General features: G+C 48.9%; 1 protein-coding gene across 2 annotated transcripts in view; it reads right to left on the reverse strand.

Moving 5' to 3' along the window:
- The window catches only part of SEC24C (SEC24 homolog C, COPII coat complex component), a 1,280,009-nt gene that overhangs the window by 618,013 nt on the left and 645,882 nt on the right, over positions 1-16,114 (reverse strand). The gene's annotated exons all lie outside the window — the stretch shown is intronic.

Below are 16,114 nucleotides of genomic sequence, written 5' to 3' on the forward strand. Positions count from 1 at the left end.
GTTCTGTACTTTTGTCCATGCAGCCCATTGACAAATATCCAGAAAAGATACTCATGTGCCATCTCAGAGGTAGCAGCCTTAGCTCTGGTGGAATGAACTTTCAGCATTCTCGAGGTTGCTTCTTCGCCAGTGCATAGCAGAACTTGATGCACAAAACAATCCACTGGGAGATAGTCTGTATTTGCGCTTTTTTGTCCTTTTATTGCTCAAGAGAACCCTACCAGGAGCGGATTGTCTACCTGGTGTTCCATAATGTGATCTACATAAAAGCTTAGTGCTCTTTTTGGGTCCAAACAATGGAGTCTCTTTTCCTCCTTAGAGAGATGAAGTGGAGCAAAGAATGCTTGAGAGGTGGTAGCCTGACTGGCATGAAAAGGTGTGACCACTTTTGGTACAAAGGAAGCTCGGTTCCTCAACACCAACTTGTCTGTGAAGATTGTTGTATAGGGTAGGTTGAAAAAAGTAGCATGCTCACATGCCTAGTAATTTTGTGGCAATGATAAAGACCGTTTTCAACATCAGACTTCTCAATGGATAACTGTGTAGCAGCACAAAAGGGGGCACATTGAAAAAGTGAACTAAATTCAAGTTCCACTGTGACATTACGAAGAGCTTTGTCGGAAATAAGCGTTACAAATGTTTCAAAAATCTCATCACAACACATGATTTAAATATAGAAGACTCGATGGGCAACTGCAAAAAGGCCGAAAAGTTGACAAATTGCTCTTAACAGTGCCCAAAGCAAGTCCTTTCTGGGCCTTAGAGAAAACAAACATAACTTCAGACAGTTTGGCTTGCAGTGGGTCAGTATGCGGGTGCCACATCAAACCACATACTTGTCTCAACGACTGGTGTAGGAGGATTTTGTGGAGGGACGCTTCACTGCCAATATGGCATCAATGACCCGGGCGGGGGTAGGGGGGTGGGGGGGAGTGGAGGCCAAAGGAGATCAAATGTTGCCACTTATTTGCCAAGCATAGAGGTACAAACTTTGAAGGCTGAGGCGCAGTACCCTGCCCTGCTGCTGCGACTGCAGATCCTTCCCATAGTGGCAGTGTCAAGAGTTTCATACCCAAGAGTCCTGGGTAATAAAATCTTCTGGACAAATCCAGAACCTTTAGTTTGACTTAGATCCAGTTGTTGTTGATCTTCAGAACTCTGGGCAGGCGAGGAAGCAGCAGGAAGGTAGATAAAAGTCCCAAGCTCCACTCTAGGTGGAATGAGTCTATGAAAGACAGCCTTCTTAGCAACTCGCATTTTCTGCAGAGGCAAAACAGTTGAGCCTGGGTTCTCTCCGCGGCTGAAAGACATCCAGTGCCCCCTCCAGGTAAAACTGCCGTTCATACTCCATTAAGCATAGGCAGCTGAGCATGTCAGCCCTGGTGTTTAAAGGTCCTAACAGGTGTTCACCAAGAGAATAATTCCCAGGTGGCCCAGCCATTTCCTGAGGGATAGAGCCTCCTGTCCTGCAAGGCCTATGACCCACCCTTGCCTTACTTGTTGCAGTACCCTCACCTTACTTGTTGCAGTACAACATGGTGGTGGTGTCTGAGAGCCTGCACCAGCTTCCCTTTGATGGTGTGCAAGAAGGTATTCAATGCCAAGTGTATCACCTCACTTTCAAAACACTGATGTGGAGTCTCCACCAGAGAACAGAGGACTTTGGGTTGAGGTGGCCATCTGGGAGAAGTGGAGCTCAGATGGGATGCATGCGTCACCACTGTCATATCTGGGTCGGGAAGAGAGGAGCCGGTTAATGACCTAATCGTGGGATATTAGCCACCAGTCTTCTCTGAAATCTGTATACAGTCTGATATATTCATCTGGTGCTTTGTCAACCAGGGCTTGAGATGACTCTGGTAGGAGAACAATAAAATCAACCACCTCAGATCCGACTGAATTGACATCCAGGACAGAGGTTCAAACATTAGGATCATAGCCCAAATGTACTGGACTCTGTTACGGAAAAATGCACAAAACCATACCGTATCTGGGAGAGCTCAGATGAAGGGGAACATCTGCAAAGGGGCCAGGTGTGACTTTAGCACATTGATAGTGAACCCCAAAAAAATAAGGAGGTTCGCTATTTTCTGGAGGTGGTTGAAGATTGCCTGGGGCAAGCCCACCTTCAGCAGCAAGGCGCTGAGGTAGGGGATAATCTCTGAAGGGGTTTTGTGACCAACACCATCATTCTCACGAACACCCGAGGAGCACAGGTGAGGTCAAAAGGGAGCACTGAAAACTGACAATGTACCTGGACCATTATGAATCACAGGTAGCGTCTGTGGGCCTGCAGAACAGGGACATGGAAATAAGCGTCCTATAGGCCCAACGCCACCATCCAGTCTCCGGGATCTAGGGCAGGCGGGAATTGAGCTAAAGTCAGCATTGTGAATTTGTCTGTCGGCAGGAAGGCATTGAGAGGGTTAAGAGCTAAGAGGATGAAGGCCTATGTCCTTTGTCGGCTGTAAGGAAATGCCTCCTTTGCATGGTTACCCCCTGACTTTTGCCTTTGCTGATGCCAAGTTATGATTTGAAAGTGTGCTGAGGCCTGCTAACCAGGCCCCAGCACCAGTGTTCTTTCCCTAACCTGTACCTTTGTCTCCACAATTGGCACACCCTGGAATCCAGGTAAGTCCCTTGTAACTTGTACCCCTGGTACCAAGGGCCCTGATGCCAGGGAAGGTCTCTAAGGGCTGCAGCATGTCTTATGCCACCCTGGGGACCCCTCACTCAGCATAGACACACTGCTTGCCAGCTTGTGTGTGCTGGTGGGGAGAAAATGACTAAGTCGACATGGCACTCCCCTCAGGGTGCCATGCCAACTTCACACTGCCTATGGCATGAGCACTATGCCCCTACAGTGTCTAAGCAAAACCTTAGACATTGTAAGTGCAGGGTAGCCATAAGAGTATATGGTCTGGGAGTTTGTCAAACACAAACTCCACAGCACCATAATGGCTACACTGAAAACTGGGAAGTTTGGTATCAAACTTCTCAGCACAATAAATGCACACTGATGCCAGTGTACATTTTATTGTGAAATACACCCAGAGGGCATCTTAGAGATGCTCCCTGAATACCAATCCGACTTCTAGTGTAGGCTGACCAGTTTCTGCCAGCCTGCCACACATCAGACATGTTGCTGGCCACATGGGGAGAGTGCCTTTGCCACTCTGTGGCCAGGAACAAAGCCTGTACTGGGTGGAGGTGCTTCTCACCTCCCGCTGCAGGAACTTTAACACCTGATGGTGAGCCTCAAAGGCTCACCCCTTTTGTTACAGCGCCCCAGGGTATCCCAGCTAGTGGAGATGCCCACCCCTCCGGCCACTGCCCCCCCTTTTGGCGGCAAGGCTGGAGGAGATAATGAGAAAAACAAGGAGCAGTCACCCACCAGTCAGGACAGCCCCTAAGGTGTCCTGAGCTGAGGTGACCCCTGCCTTTAGAAAGCCTCCATCTTGAGTTTGGAGGATTCCCCCAATAGGATTAGGGATGTGCCCCCCTCCCCACAGGGAGGAGGCACAAAGAGGGTGTAGCCACCCTCAAGGGCAGTAGCCATTGGCTACTGCCCTCCCAGACCTAAACACACCCCTAAATTCAGTATTTAGGGGCACCCCAGATCCCAGGAAATCAGATTCCTGCAACCTGAAGAAACAAGAAGGGCTGCTGACCTACAAGCCTGCAGAGAAGGAGGAAGACGACAACTGCTTTGGTCCCACTCCTACCAGCCAGTCTCCAACTTCGAAAACCTGCAACCAGCGACGAATCCGACAGGGACCAGCAACCTCTGAAGCCTCAGAGGACTGCCCTGGACTAAAGGGCCAAGAAACTCCCGTGAGCAGCGGCCCTGCTCAAAACCAGATACTTCTTTGCAACAAAGAAGCATCTTCAAGTACTGCATGTCTCCCGCCGGAAGCGTGAGACTTCTCACCCTGCACCCGACGCCCCCGGCTCGAGATTCAGAGAACCAACACCTCAGGGAGGACTCCCTGGCGACTGCGAGCTCATGAGTAACCAGAGACGAACCCCCTGAGCCCCCACAGCGACACCTGCAGAGAGAATCCAGAGGACCTGAAGGAACCGAACTTCAGCGCAGGAGTGACCCCCAGGCAACCCTCTGCCTAGCTCAGGTGGTGGCTGTCTCGAGAAACCCCCCTGTGCCTGCCTGCACCGCTAGAGTGACGCCCAGGTCCCTCCATTGTTTTCTACCTGAAACCCGACGCCTGCTTTGCACACTGCACCCGGCCGACCCTGTGCCACTGAGGGTGTGTTTTTTGTGCCTACTTGTGTCCCCCCAGTGCTCTACAACACCCCCCTGGTCTGCTCCCTGAGGACGCAGGTACTTACCTGCTGGCAGACTGGAACCGGAGAACCCCTGTTCTCCATAGGCATCTATATGTTTTGGGCACCTCTTTAGAACCCTGCACCTGACCGGCCCTGAGCTGCTGTTGTGGTAACTTTGGGGTTGCCTTGAACCCCCAACTGTGGGCTGTCTATGCCCCAGAACTGAGACTTAAGTGTTTTACTTACCTCCTAATCTAACCTTTACTTACCTCCCCCAGGAGCTGTTGATTTCTGCACTGTGTCCACTTTGAAAATAGCTTATTGACATTTTTACAAAGACTGTATATGATATTGCTTTTATTCAATGTTCCTAAAGTATCTTAGTGAAGTACCTTGGATTTAAAGTGTTTACTGTAAATCTTGAACCTGTGGTTTTTAAAATAAACTAAGAAAATATTTTTCTATATAAAAACCTGTTGGCCTGGAGTAAGTCTGAGTGTTTGTTCCTCATTTATTGCCTGTGTGTGTACAACAAATGCTTAACACTACCCTCTGATAAGCCTACTGCTCGACCACACTACCACAAAATAGAGCAATAGAATTATCTAATTTTGCCACTATCTTTCCTCTAAGGGGAACCCTTGGAGTCTGTGCACAATATTTTCACTTTGAAATAGTATATACAGAGCCAACTTCCTACAGAAGAGCTTTCCCCTGTTGAAGCAGCAGATCAAGGTGAGACGCAAGGCCTGTATTTGGAGAAGTATCCAGACCACAGACATCTTGGAGTCCTTCATACCACTCTTTCTCAGCATACTGTAGGATGGATATAATTCTCCCCTTTACATCATAATTGTCATTGTCCAAGTCACTGCTTAAAAGACAGCAGAGTTTGGGCCCTACTGTGGGGAAACGGCAAAGTGTCACATTCAGAGGTATTGCCTGTCAGTAATGTGTCAGCCAGAGCTGCGCGCAACCTCAGTCAAGGTGGATTCTGCCTAATGGGCTACCAATTCTTCCTGGGTGGTATTGGCGTCCATGTAAAGGGGACCGGTGCATGAGGGGGAGTTGAACCTGATGTGGGCTCAAGGGGAACAGACGGCACTAAGGGTGCACCTGCTGGCGGAGAGCTCATAGGGTGCCACTGAGATACTTGGAGCCCAAAGGCATGCCAGAGGGAACCAGTAAAGTGACAATGACTGAGATTGGGAGCAAGACCCGGGGCAGCATTGATGCTGTTGCATCTACTCTTAAGTCTAAGAATGGTGGCACAGGGTCGAGCCCTGATTTGACTTATTTTTTCCTTTTACTTACCTGAAGACTTTGACGAAGATCTGCATCAGAGGCAACTTTGGAAGCAGGGACGTGATCATCTTTCTACTTAGACCAATCACAAGGTGGAGTCTTCTTAAGTTTAGTGATGTATAATTTGCCCTTGAGGTTCTGTAGGGCATTCAGACTCATCTAGGTGCAGTCAACACAGGCCCTGGAGTCGTGCCAGACTACAGGCATCAAAGACACACACTTTCTGAGGTTCTGTCACAGAAATGTTTGCGACAGTCCCTACACGGCTTGAATTCTGTTTTGTTTTCCTAGGGCGTGACATTTTCCTGTGCACACTGGTGAATATTTAGGTGAAAATTGGTTCTTGAAGACCAAGAAGTAGCTCTGGATCCACATCCGACGGAGCGGAAAGAAACCATCATTAGCCTTGGGTAGCACCGATATGGGTGACCCCTCATCACTTCTGGAACCGAACAACATCGGAGTGGAGACGCACAATGGCACCCTCCAGCATACATGACTGCTGCTTTTAAGTTTCCAGATCCAGTCTGACATCTGGGCCAGTATTCACAAGCTGAGGAACCTGAGGTGAAAAATGTCCAACAGAAAGACTGTTTTATCAAAGCATTTTCAAAAGGGATGAGTTAGCAACACCAGAATTTACCGCCTCAAATTAAGGGAAAAATTGTTAAATGTTGCTGCTGTCAATCACATTTATAAAAACTGTGATGCTTTAGATTTGAAGGAATATTCTACAAATAAAGTGCATTATATAGCAAATCACGCAAAGTGCCTACATTTCATCCAGGGATGCTTACTAGACATTAATTGGGAAAGTGGAATACAATCAAATACTAAACTTTCATCTAGGTGATTGCCTCTGGAGATAAGGAACAAACCACTATTTTCAATTAATTTCAGCTTTTCTTAAGTATTGGCAGATTGGGAACTAGTTTTCCAATGTAAAATTACATGGATCATCTATGTAGGGTTTTTTGTATGCTTTGTACAGAAACATTGTATTTAATAATTTTATGTGTATTTGTATAGCACTCAACTCACCTGGGAGGGCATTCTGGCCCTGAAGCAGGAGTTGCATTGGCCGAGCCATGGTCAGGGTGAAGAGACAGGTGTTCAGTTTCTTGCGGAATTTAAGAACTAAGGAGGGTCTGATGTGCAGGGACAGGCTATTGCACACTTTAGGAGCCAGGTAGGAAAAGGCATGACTGCCAAATCTTTTCCTGCACATTAGGCGGTGTGCGGATAGGAGTCCAGCTGAGCGGCGGTGTTCAGTAGGTTTGTGGAAGCTTATGCGATTGCTGGGATATGTGGGGATAATGTTGTATAAGACTGCTTGCGTGTTTAAAGGGTGCTCATTTGTGGACAGAGCTAGTGGAGCTCTTTGAGGTGCAGAGTGATGCGAGTTCAAGGTGAGAGGCTAAGAGTAAGCCTGGCGACAGGGCTTTGTATGGTCTGGAGTATTCTGGTCAGTTGAACATTGCTTCCAGCATAGAATACATTGTCATAGTTCACCTTGCTGGTGATAAGCTTGGTTGACGCTTGTGCCAGTGTTGGTGGAGAGCCATTTGAACCACCATTTCTGTGGAAGTAGGAGACAAAGACTGCACTCACTTGGCCTTTCATGGTCAACTGGTTGTGGATTTCCATTCTGAGGTTCTTGTGTAGAAGGGATGTGGGTATGAGTTCAATAGGCCACCAGGTGGAGTCACAGCAGGGTGCCTTTGTCGAAGAGTATTACTTTCATCTTGTCTGTGGTTAGGCTTGAGGCAGTTGGTTTTCATCCATCTGGCGACTTCAGTCATGCAGGTAGACTAATTGGTCCAGGTGTTTGGCACCTTGTCAGAGCGGAAGAATAAAAGATTAGTGTCATCAACATAAGTGATGGTGTTCATTCTGTAAACACAGATGATGCTAGTGAGTGAGGTCATGTAGACATTGAAACGAGTGGGGCTGAGTGAGGATCCTTGTGGAACTCTGCAGAGAAGGTTGATGGCATCCGAGGTGATGAGGGCAGGCTGTAAGACAGGGTGCGGCCAGTCTGGAAGGAACAAATCCAGACAAACTGAAGGACCTTGGATGCCAGCCACATGCAGTCATTAAAAATGGATGGGGTGACAGACTGTCTAAGATGGAGGAAAAATCCATTAGATGAGGGTCTCTGTGTCACCTCTGTCCATGATCATCCAGCTGTCGTCAACGGCAGTGACAAAGAAAGGTCTCTGGGCTTGAATCGAGATGGAGATGTTGAGGAGGTGACTGTCAGTGAGGAAGGTGGCTTGGTGTCTCTTTTCCATGACGTTTGCTGGGCAGGGCAAAAGGGAGCTGGGCCAGTAGTCACATTTTTGGATCTGCTGAGTTTTTATTGAAGAGGGTGTGTGTGTGTGGGGAGGTACTGTGGTATGTTTTCAGGCTTCCATGTAGGTGGTTGTAATGACTGAGACTGATAGGTTCTTTAATGAAGACTTGGTGAGGGCAGGGGTTCGTTGGTGCTCTAGAGTGTATGGACTGCATAATATTTGCGGTTTAAGTGGCAATGGTGTACCAGGTGCTCAGGGAGAACCTCTCAGTACTGGTTGTTAGTAGAGATAGGCAGGAGGACTGAGGTTTAAAGGGTCCGTTTGGAGCTCAAACTTTTGTAGGTGTTGATTGTTTCTGAGGAGTATGGACAGCTAGTCACAGAGGTCTTGAAAGCGGGCTATGCTGGTTGAGCTTGATGCTGGAGTTAAAGTATTTTCCTATTGCAAAGATTTAAAATGCCATTGCCATCTGGCTGCAACTCAAACGACTGGGGCTATTACAAGGATGATAATCAGATTTACAATAAGGTGTCTAACTTGATATGGAGAGGTTTTAATGCGTTAACATAAATCAATTTCAAACTCTCTCAAAAAGCATAAGTCAAAACACCTTTCAGAGGGCCATTGGGCATAGAGGGGTTACTGGGTCCAACCACATGGTGGCTGAGGCTTTGTACTTCTGATTTCCCTGGGCCTGACTTACTATGGATTCTGAGCAGCTGGCCATGAAGCAATGAGACACTGATTGATAGTGTGTCAAAACTAAGGTACTGAAAGGGGATGCTGTGCCCCTACAAATCAGCTCGCCGAGCGGGTCGGATGGGTGGTTTGGTAAGGAATGTGCAGCTAGATACAGTCTCTACCAGATAAGGCATTACCTGAAGGTAAGCAACTTGTTCTTCTGATAAGAGACTTCTAGCTGTAGATTACTTACCTTTTAATAGATACTCAAGCAATACCATCCCCAGAGGTGGGTCTGCAAATAAAGTTCAAACTAGAAAGTCTTTCAGGCCAGAATGGGCAAAGTGTGCGTCCCTACAGACTTGACTGTCCAGGGAGTAGTGATTGAGAAATGTCTGCAGAGATGCCCATGTGGCTGCCTGACAGATGTCCAGGACTGGAACTCCGCGTGGTAATGCAGCGGTTGCAGCTCTAGCTCGTGTAGAATGAGCACGCAAACCCTTGGGGTTGCTTTTTGGTCAGTGCATAGCAACCATAATGCAGAGTATGACTTATCTAGAGATGGTCCAATGCGGCACCGCCCAACCTTTCTTCGCACCCACATACCCTAGAAAGAGTTGGTCATCTACCTGAAACTCTTTTGTACGATCAAGGCAGAACAGCAATGCTCCTTTTGGGTCCAGGTGGTTGAGCCTCTGCTCTTCCTTAGAAGGATGGAGGGGTGCATAAAAAAGGAGCACTGGGGACGGATTGGCCTACATGAAAGGGCATGACCACTTTTGGCAGGAAACAGACCCTAGTGTGAAGCACCACTGTCAGGATAGATAGAAAGGTAGGGAGGCGTAGATGACAATGTCTGCACCTCACTCACTCTGCAGGTAGATGTAATTACCAGCTGCATTATAAAACTGGAGAGGACCCCCGTGCCTAGAGAGGAGCCTTGCTGGGTGAGGGACAAAATGAACAACATGGCCTCAGAGAGAAGAACAGAAAGGGTGTCAACAGACGTGCCTGTGCATCATGCCAGAAATTTCTTCTAACGCTATGCATATATGGTTTTGCTGGAGGTAAGCCTGGTTGCTAAGATAAAGTTACAGACTTGGTGAGGAAAGTCAAAGGCTGTCAACTGCTGCCGCTCAATTTCCACGCAAGAAGGAGGAGAGTGACAATGATCGGGTGAAGAACCCTCTCCTGCTGCTGCAACAGAAGATCCTCCTGAAGGGGCAGTCTGATTGGAGGATCGATGAACATGCTCAGCAGGTCAGGATACCGTCCTCTTCTTGCCTAGTCCGGACTCACCAAGATTACGTGGGCCCAGTCGTTCTTGTTTTTCTTCAGAAGTTTGGGCAGGAGTGGTACGGGCGGAAAGGAAGCCTGAAATCCACTTGAGACGAAAAGCATCTCTAAGCAATTGTCGCTGTGGAAACTCAAACGAGCAAAACTGCTGACATTGGGCGTGTTCTGTGGATGCGAACAGATCTAATCATGGATCCCATGCGGAAAGACCTTGAGCTACCTCCGGACGGAGACGCCATTCGTGATCCATTAGGCATTTTTGGCTCAGTTTGTCTGCTCTGGCGTTGAGAGCCCAACAAATGTTGGACCACCAGGGTTTTGCCCTGCTATTCCAGCCACGTCTAGAGGTGCAGAGCCTCTTGACAAAGGTTCCACAACTGCACCCGCCCCGCTTATTGCAGTACCACATGGTGGTGGTATTGTCCGTGAACACCTGCACCATCTTTCTATTGATAGTGGGAAGAAAGGCCTTCAATACCTGCCGGATCGCACAGAGCTCCAGCATTCTGTTGTGGAGTCATTTTTCCGCTGAACATCATATGCCTCTGATGATTTCCACCTCTCCCAGATAGAACGCCTCATCCCAGGAGTGACACATCTGTCATTACTGTCAAATCTAGTCAGGGAAAGGATCAGCCTCTGACCCAATCACAGTTCTTTATCTACCACTGCAGATCATCCGCAGTTCCCTCCAAGATCTGGACTCTGTCAAGAGATTCCCCTGATGCTGCACCCACTGTCACTTCAGGTCCCACTGCAGAGCCCACATATGCCATCTGGCATGTGTTACCAGCAGAATGCAGGAGGCCATGAGGCCCAGCAGTCTCGGAGTCATTCTGACCGAAATCCCAAAAAGAGGCTGAAAAATCTGTATTATAGCCTGAAGATCCTGGACTCAATGCTCGGGAGGACAGGCCCAAAACTGCACGGTGTTCAAAACAGCTCTGATAAAAGGGAACGTCTTAGAGGGAGTTGGGAGTGACTTCAGTACGCTTATAGTGAACCCCACTATAGGCAGGAGGTCTGCCATAATCTGGAGGTGGGAGACAAAAGTCTCGGGCGAACTCACTCAACAGCCAGACATTGAGACAGGGGAAGACAAACCCCTTATCTATGCGGTGAGCTTCAACCATCGCCATCATTTTGGTGAACACGATAGGATACTGGTAAGGCCAAAAAGGAGCATGGTGAACTGAACGTCTGTGGGCTATCATGACGGGGATGTGAAAATAAGCACCTTGCACCGCTCATCCAGTCTTCTGAGTCCAGGACAGATATGACCTGAGCCAAAGTAAGCATCTTGAACTTCTTGACGAAGACAATGAGGGACCGTAAGTGTAGGGTAGAGCAGAGACTCTTGTCTTTCCTGGGGACCAGAAAGCAGCGCTAATAGCAACAATAGCCTACTTCTGGCACAGGTAACCTCTCTATAGCACCCTTTGCCAAGAACCATAGCTTCCCAGCAGAGATGGGATACATGATCATCCAAGATCTGACTGTAGGATGGTGGCACGGATGAAGGGGTAGTCTCAAAGGGGAGGGAGCAGCCCCTTCCGACTAGCTGCAAAACCCACCTGTCTGATGTAAATGTCAGAGGAGAAGGTGATACTGAACCCGGACGCCATCTGACCAATAGTGCAAGAGAACTAGATTGGGAAGGTTTAGAGGCAGCTGCAGAGGAGGGTGGTGGACTGACCAGACCGCTGGCCACCTGGACCCATGAGGTTTTTCATTCCCTTGCCCTCTGCCAAGCAGAGGCTGGGCAGCAGGTGCATCACGCTGTCTCGCTAGGAATGGGTGTGTTTAGAGACCCCTTCTGTAGCCCCGAATGCGGATAAAGGCAGATTGAGGGGGACGAGGGGCCGCCACGAGGCCCAAGGACCTGGCGTAACCTGAGAATCCTTTAAGCACTCAAGCAAAGTGTCTACCTTGTCTCTGAAGAGATGGGTGTCATCAAAGGGCATTTCCATCATATAGGCCTGGACATCCCCCCCGAAAAGCCAGACTTTCTCAGCCAGGCGTGGTGCCTCAGGGCCACTGACGAAGAAACCGTTCTGCCTAGCGAATTGGTAATGTCAAGTATGCAACAAATTGTGAACTTTGCAGCTATCTTCCATCGGCACCAGCTAGAGTTTGGCCTGGGCCTCCTTCAGGACATCATGCAGCACTTGTGAAACCGCATCCCACAGCGTGTGGTAATAACGGCCCAAAATGCAAGCAGTGTTCACGAGCTGCAATGCAAAGCTGGCGGAAGAAAACATCTTCCTCCCAAATGAGTCCAACTTTTGGTCACTGTCTGGGGGACAGGAATAGAACGCGCCACTGGGAAGGGAAGGGGGGGGTATTGGAAGGTGGAAGAGGCTTGGACCACCAAGCTCTAATGGTTGGGGTGTTGCGTCAAGAACTTGGGTCCCCAGGTGCGGAGCAATGGCGGCGGGCAATCTTTCTGTTCACAGAAGCCCATGTTCTGGGTTTGGACCAGGTACCCAGTAGGATGTCGTAGAGGGCATTATTGAACAGAGCAGGGGTGTAGGAAAGTGCTCTTGTTGGCATGGTTCCCAACCACTCCCCCATCCACCCACCTGCCCAACTCTCACCACACCCAACCCCCACTTTTTGCCCAATATTGATGCCAACTTGACAGAGTGCTGGGATCCTGCTAACAGGCCCCAGCACAAGAGTTCTTTCCCAAAAACTGTAGCATTGTTCCCAAAATTGGCACACAGTTAAGTCCCTTGTAAAAGGTACCCATGGTACCAAGGGCCCTGTGGCCAGGGAATGTCCATAGGGCTCCAGCATGTATTATACCACCCTCAGGGACCCCTCACCGAGCACATGCACACTGCCTTTGCAGCTTGTGTGTGCTGGTGAAGAGAAAGTCAGTCGACATGGCACCCCTCTAACGGTGCCATGCCCACAAACCACTGCCTATGGCATAGCTAAGTCACCCCACTAGCAGGCCTTATATCCTTAAGGAAGGGTGCACTATTCCATAGGTGAGGGCATAGCTGCATGAGCAATATACCCCTACAGTGTCCAAGTGCATTCTTAGATATTTTAAGTGCAGCGTGGCCATATTGAGAATACGGGCTGGGAGTTTGTCATTACGAACTCCACCGCTCCATAATGACTTCACTGAATACTGGGAAGTTTGGTATAAAACTTCTCAGCACAATAAACCTGCACTAATGCCAGTGTTGGATTTATTGAAAAAAGCACCAAGAGGGCATTTTAGAGATGTTAGCCAAACTTCTAGTGCATGACTAACCAGTCTGTGCCAGCCTGCAACTTTCAGATAAGTTTCTGACCATAAGGGTTGAGACCCTTTGTGCTCTCTGTGGCCAGAAACAAAGCCGGCACTGGGTGGAGGTGCTTCACATCTTTCCTCTGCAGGAACTAACACCTGGTGGTGAGCCTCAAAGGCTCGGGCCTCTTGTTACAGTGCCCCAGGGCACTAAAGCTAGTGGAGATGCCTGCCCCTCCGGACAAAGCTCCACTTTTGGCAGCAAATCCAGCAGGAAAATTAGAGAAAATAAGGAGGAGTGAACACCTCAGCTGGGACCACCCTTGAGGTGTCCAGAGCTGAGGTGACCCCCCTCCTTGCAAAATCCTACATCTTAGTTTGGAGGACAGGGACCAAAAGTGTTAGGTCTGTGTCCCCCTCCCCAAAGGGAGCAGACACCGGAAGGGTGTAGCCACCCTCAGGGACAGCAGCCCTTGGCTTCCGACCTCTTACCCCCTGTAACACCCCTAAATCCAGGATTTAAGGGCTGTCCTGAACCTAGCTCATCAGATTCCTGGAGACCTCACGAAGAAAGAAGAAGGACTGCAAATCTGAACCCCAGCAGAGAATACTGAATACAAAAACTGACTTGGCCCCAAGCCCTACCTGCCTGTCTCCAGCTTCCATAGCCCTGTTAAAGGAAGGTGGAGGATCCTGCAGGACCAGCGAACTCTGAAATGCCTCAAGAGGACTGCCTTCACCCCAGAGGACCAGGAACTCCAGTGGCCCTGTCCGAGAAGAAACTCCATCCAAGGACTCCAGAGCCTCCCAGGATCTGGGAGTCCTGTCCACTCTGCACCTGACGCCCATGGCCTGTGTCCAGGTGGCCCAACCGACTAGAGCTGGTCCCCAGGGGATTCTGTGCCCACCACCACGATGCCTGCAACCTGAATCCAGGGGACCCCCCTCTGACGGTGACAGAACCGGACGAAGATTCCAAACACCAAGAGGTACCCCCCACCCCTGCACCCGAAGCCCCCTAGCCTTGGGGAATCAGACCCCATACCCCCTCCCCGCGGTGCCCTTCTAAACCACCCAGGTCTGCCCTCTGAAGAGGCGGGTACTCAGGCCTGATACTTACCTTCAAAATGTACTAACTTTTCTTCCCCCAGAACTGTTACTGAAAATTGCACTGTCAACTTTTAGAACAGTTTATTGCTATTTACTTGAAAGATATTTAAAATGCCAAATTGAAAACAAAGTTTTATTGATACATATGTTGGATACTTACTTGCAAATGTACTTACCTGCAAACTGAATCTTGTAGTTCTAGAAATAAAGTAACAAAATATATTTTTGCATATAAAAATCATTGGACGGGAGTTAGTCATTGAGCATGTGCTTCACTTTATTGCCTGTGTATGTACAACAAATGCTTTGCACTACCCTCTGATAAGTTTAACTGCTCGACCACACTACGACAACAGAGAGCATTAGTATTATCTACTTTAGCCTCTGTTAAGTCTCTGGGGAACCCCTGCACTCTGTGCACACGATATCTCATTTTGATATACTGAATACAGAGCTAGCTTCCTACAAGGGGTAACAAGGAGGAAGCTCCCGGTTGCAGGACCTCTGTAAAGAAGGTAGTCTTGATGTCACTGAGGGCAGCTGAAGGTCCAGGACCACTGCTGATCTCCTCACCAAGATAGCGTAAAGAAGCTCCTACTTCCGTGGCCATGGTGAGGGGATAAAGCAAGCCAGTATCTGGAGAAGTGTTCAGTCTGCTGCCCTCACCTAAGTCTTCACGCCAGTCCATTTCTTCACAGGGTTGGTTTTCTACACGGCCCAGCACCCCTCCCATTCATCCCTGAAGGCTAGCCCAAACAATAAGGGCTCAGGATCTGAACAAGGAGGCAGGGCTCTTACTGGTGCCAGAGCCATACAACGGCCGTCCAGCTCCATGTTGGGAATTACAATGGAGATGGTGCCATCCATGGGCACAAATGGCGATGGGAGTGTCGGGACTGGTATCGGGGAAGGTCGAGTTGACAAGATTGGAGCCGGTTTGGATCTGGGACTGGATCCCTGGGAGCCGAAGGGAACCCCTCTTCCAACTCCCCGGGGTCTGAAGGCACTCCAGCAGGGCCAGTCTGCCCAAAAATGAGGTGCATGGCCTCATAAAACTCTGAGTTGGGCAGGGGTCGCTCCTGCTCCTGGCAACTTGGGGAGTCGGCTCAGGTGCAGGTTTTGTAGAATGAGGCCTAGAGTGTTTTGACTTTTTAGATTTTTTTTGTGCCTCGACATACCTAATCTCCGAGGACTTTGAATGGGAGACGACAATGACTTTGGTCTCCGCGACCGGTCCAGAGAACTTCCTCTCGACTGGGACCACGACTTGCACAGATTCAAGAGCCGGGCCATCATTAACTTTAGAGATCGCTCGCACAAAGCCTTTTGATACATGGCCCTGCACTAGGAGCATGATTTGGGGTCGTGGTCACGCTCCAGACACCAAAGACACACAAGGTACAGATCAGTTGCAGACATCGCCCAATGACAGGATCCGCGGGGCTTGAATCCATTCTTCGTTGAATATATCCTTGAAACACCAGCAGTGAAACTCAAAGTCTTGACAAAAAGTTGAAAAAAAGCCAGTCAAAAAGTGTTTATGGGGTAGCTCTCTTTGGATCAGCGTTTAGCTGATGCAGAAAGCAAAGAACTGACATGAGCACCTGTGTTGCGCCTATACAGGGCCCGTGACCTCAAACGGCACGGACAACGTCAACGACGAATGCAGCGCCGATCGATGCCGCCTATCGGTGCACAGGGGTACTGCTCACAAAAATGTTCCAGATCTAGTTTGATGCCTGGGAAGAATTTAAAGGTAAGAAATCTGCAGCAAAACGTCTCTGTCAGATAAAGTATTTTGTTTCTTATGTGATACATTCAAGTAAGTAATATGATACTCATGGGCCATAACAATCCCCCCTGAGGACAGGCCTCTAGTGTTTCAATGACAAATACC

This window comes from Pleurodeles waltl, chromosome 6, assembly GCF_031143425.1.
Source record: "Pleurodeles waltl isolate 20211129_DDA chromosome 6, aPleWal1.hap1.20221129, whole genome shotgun sequence".
NCBI lineage: Eukaryota > Metazoa > Chordata > Amphibia > Caudata > Salamandridae > Pleurodeles > Pleurodeles waltl.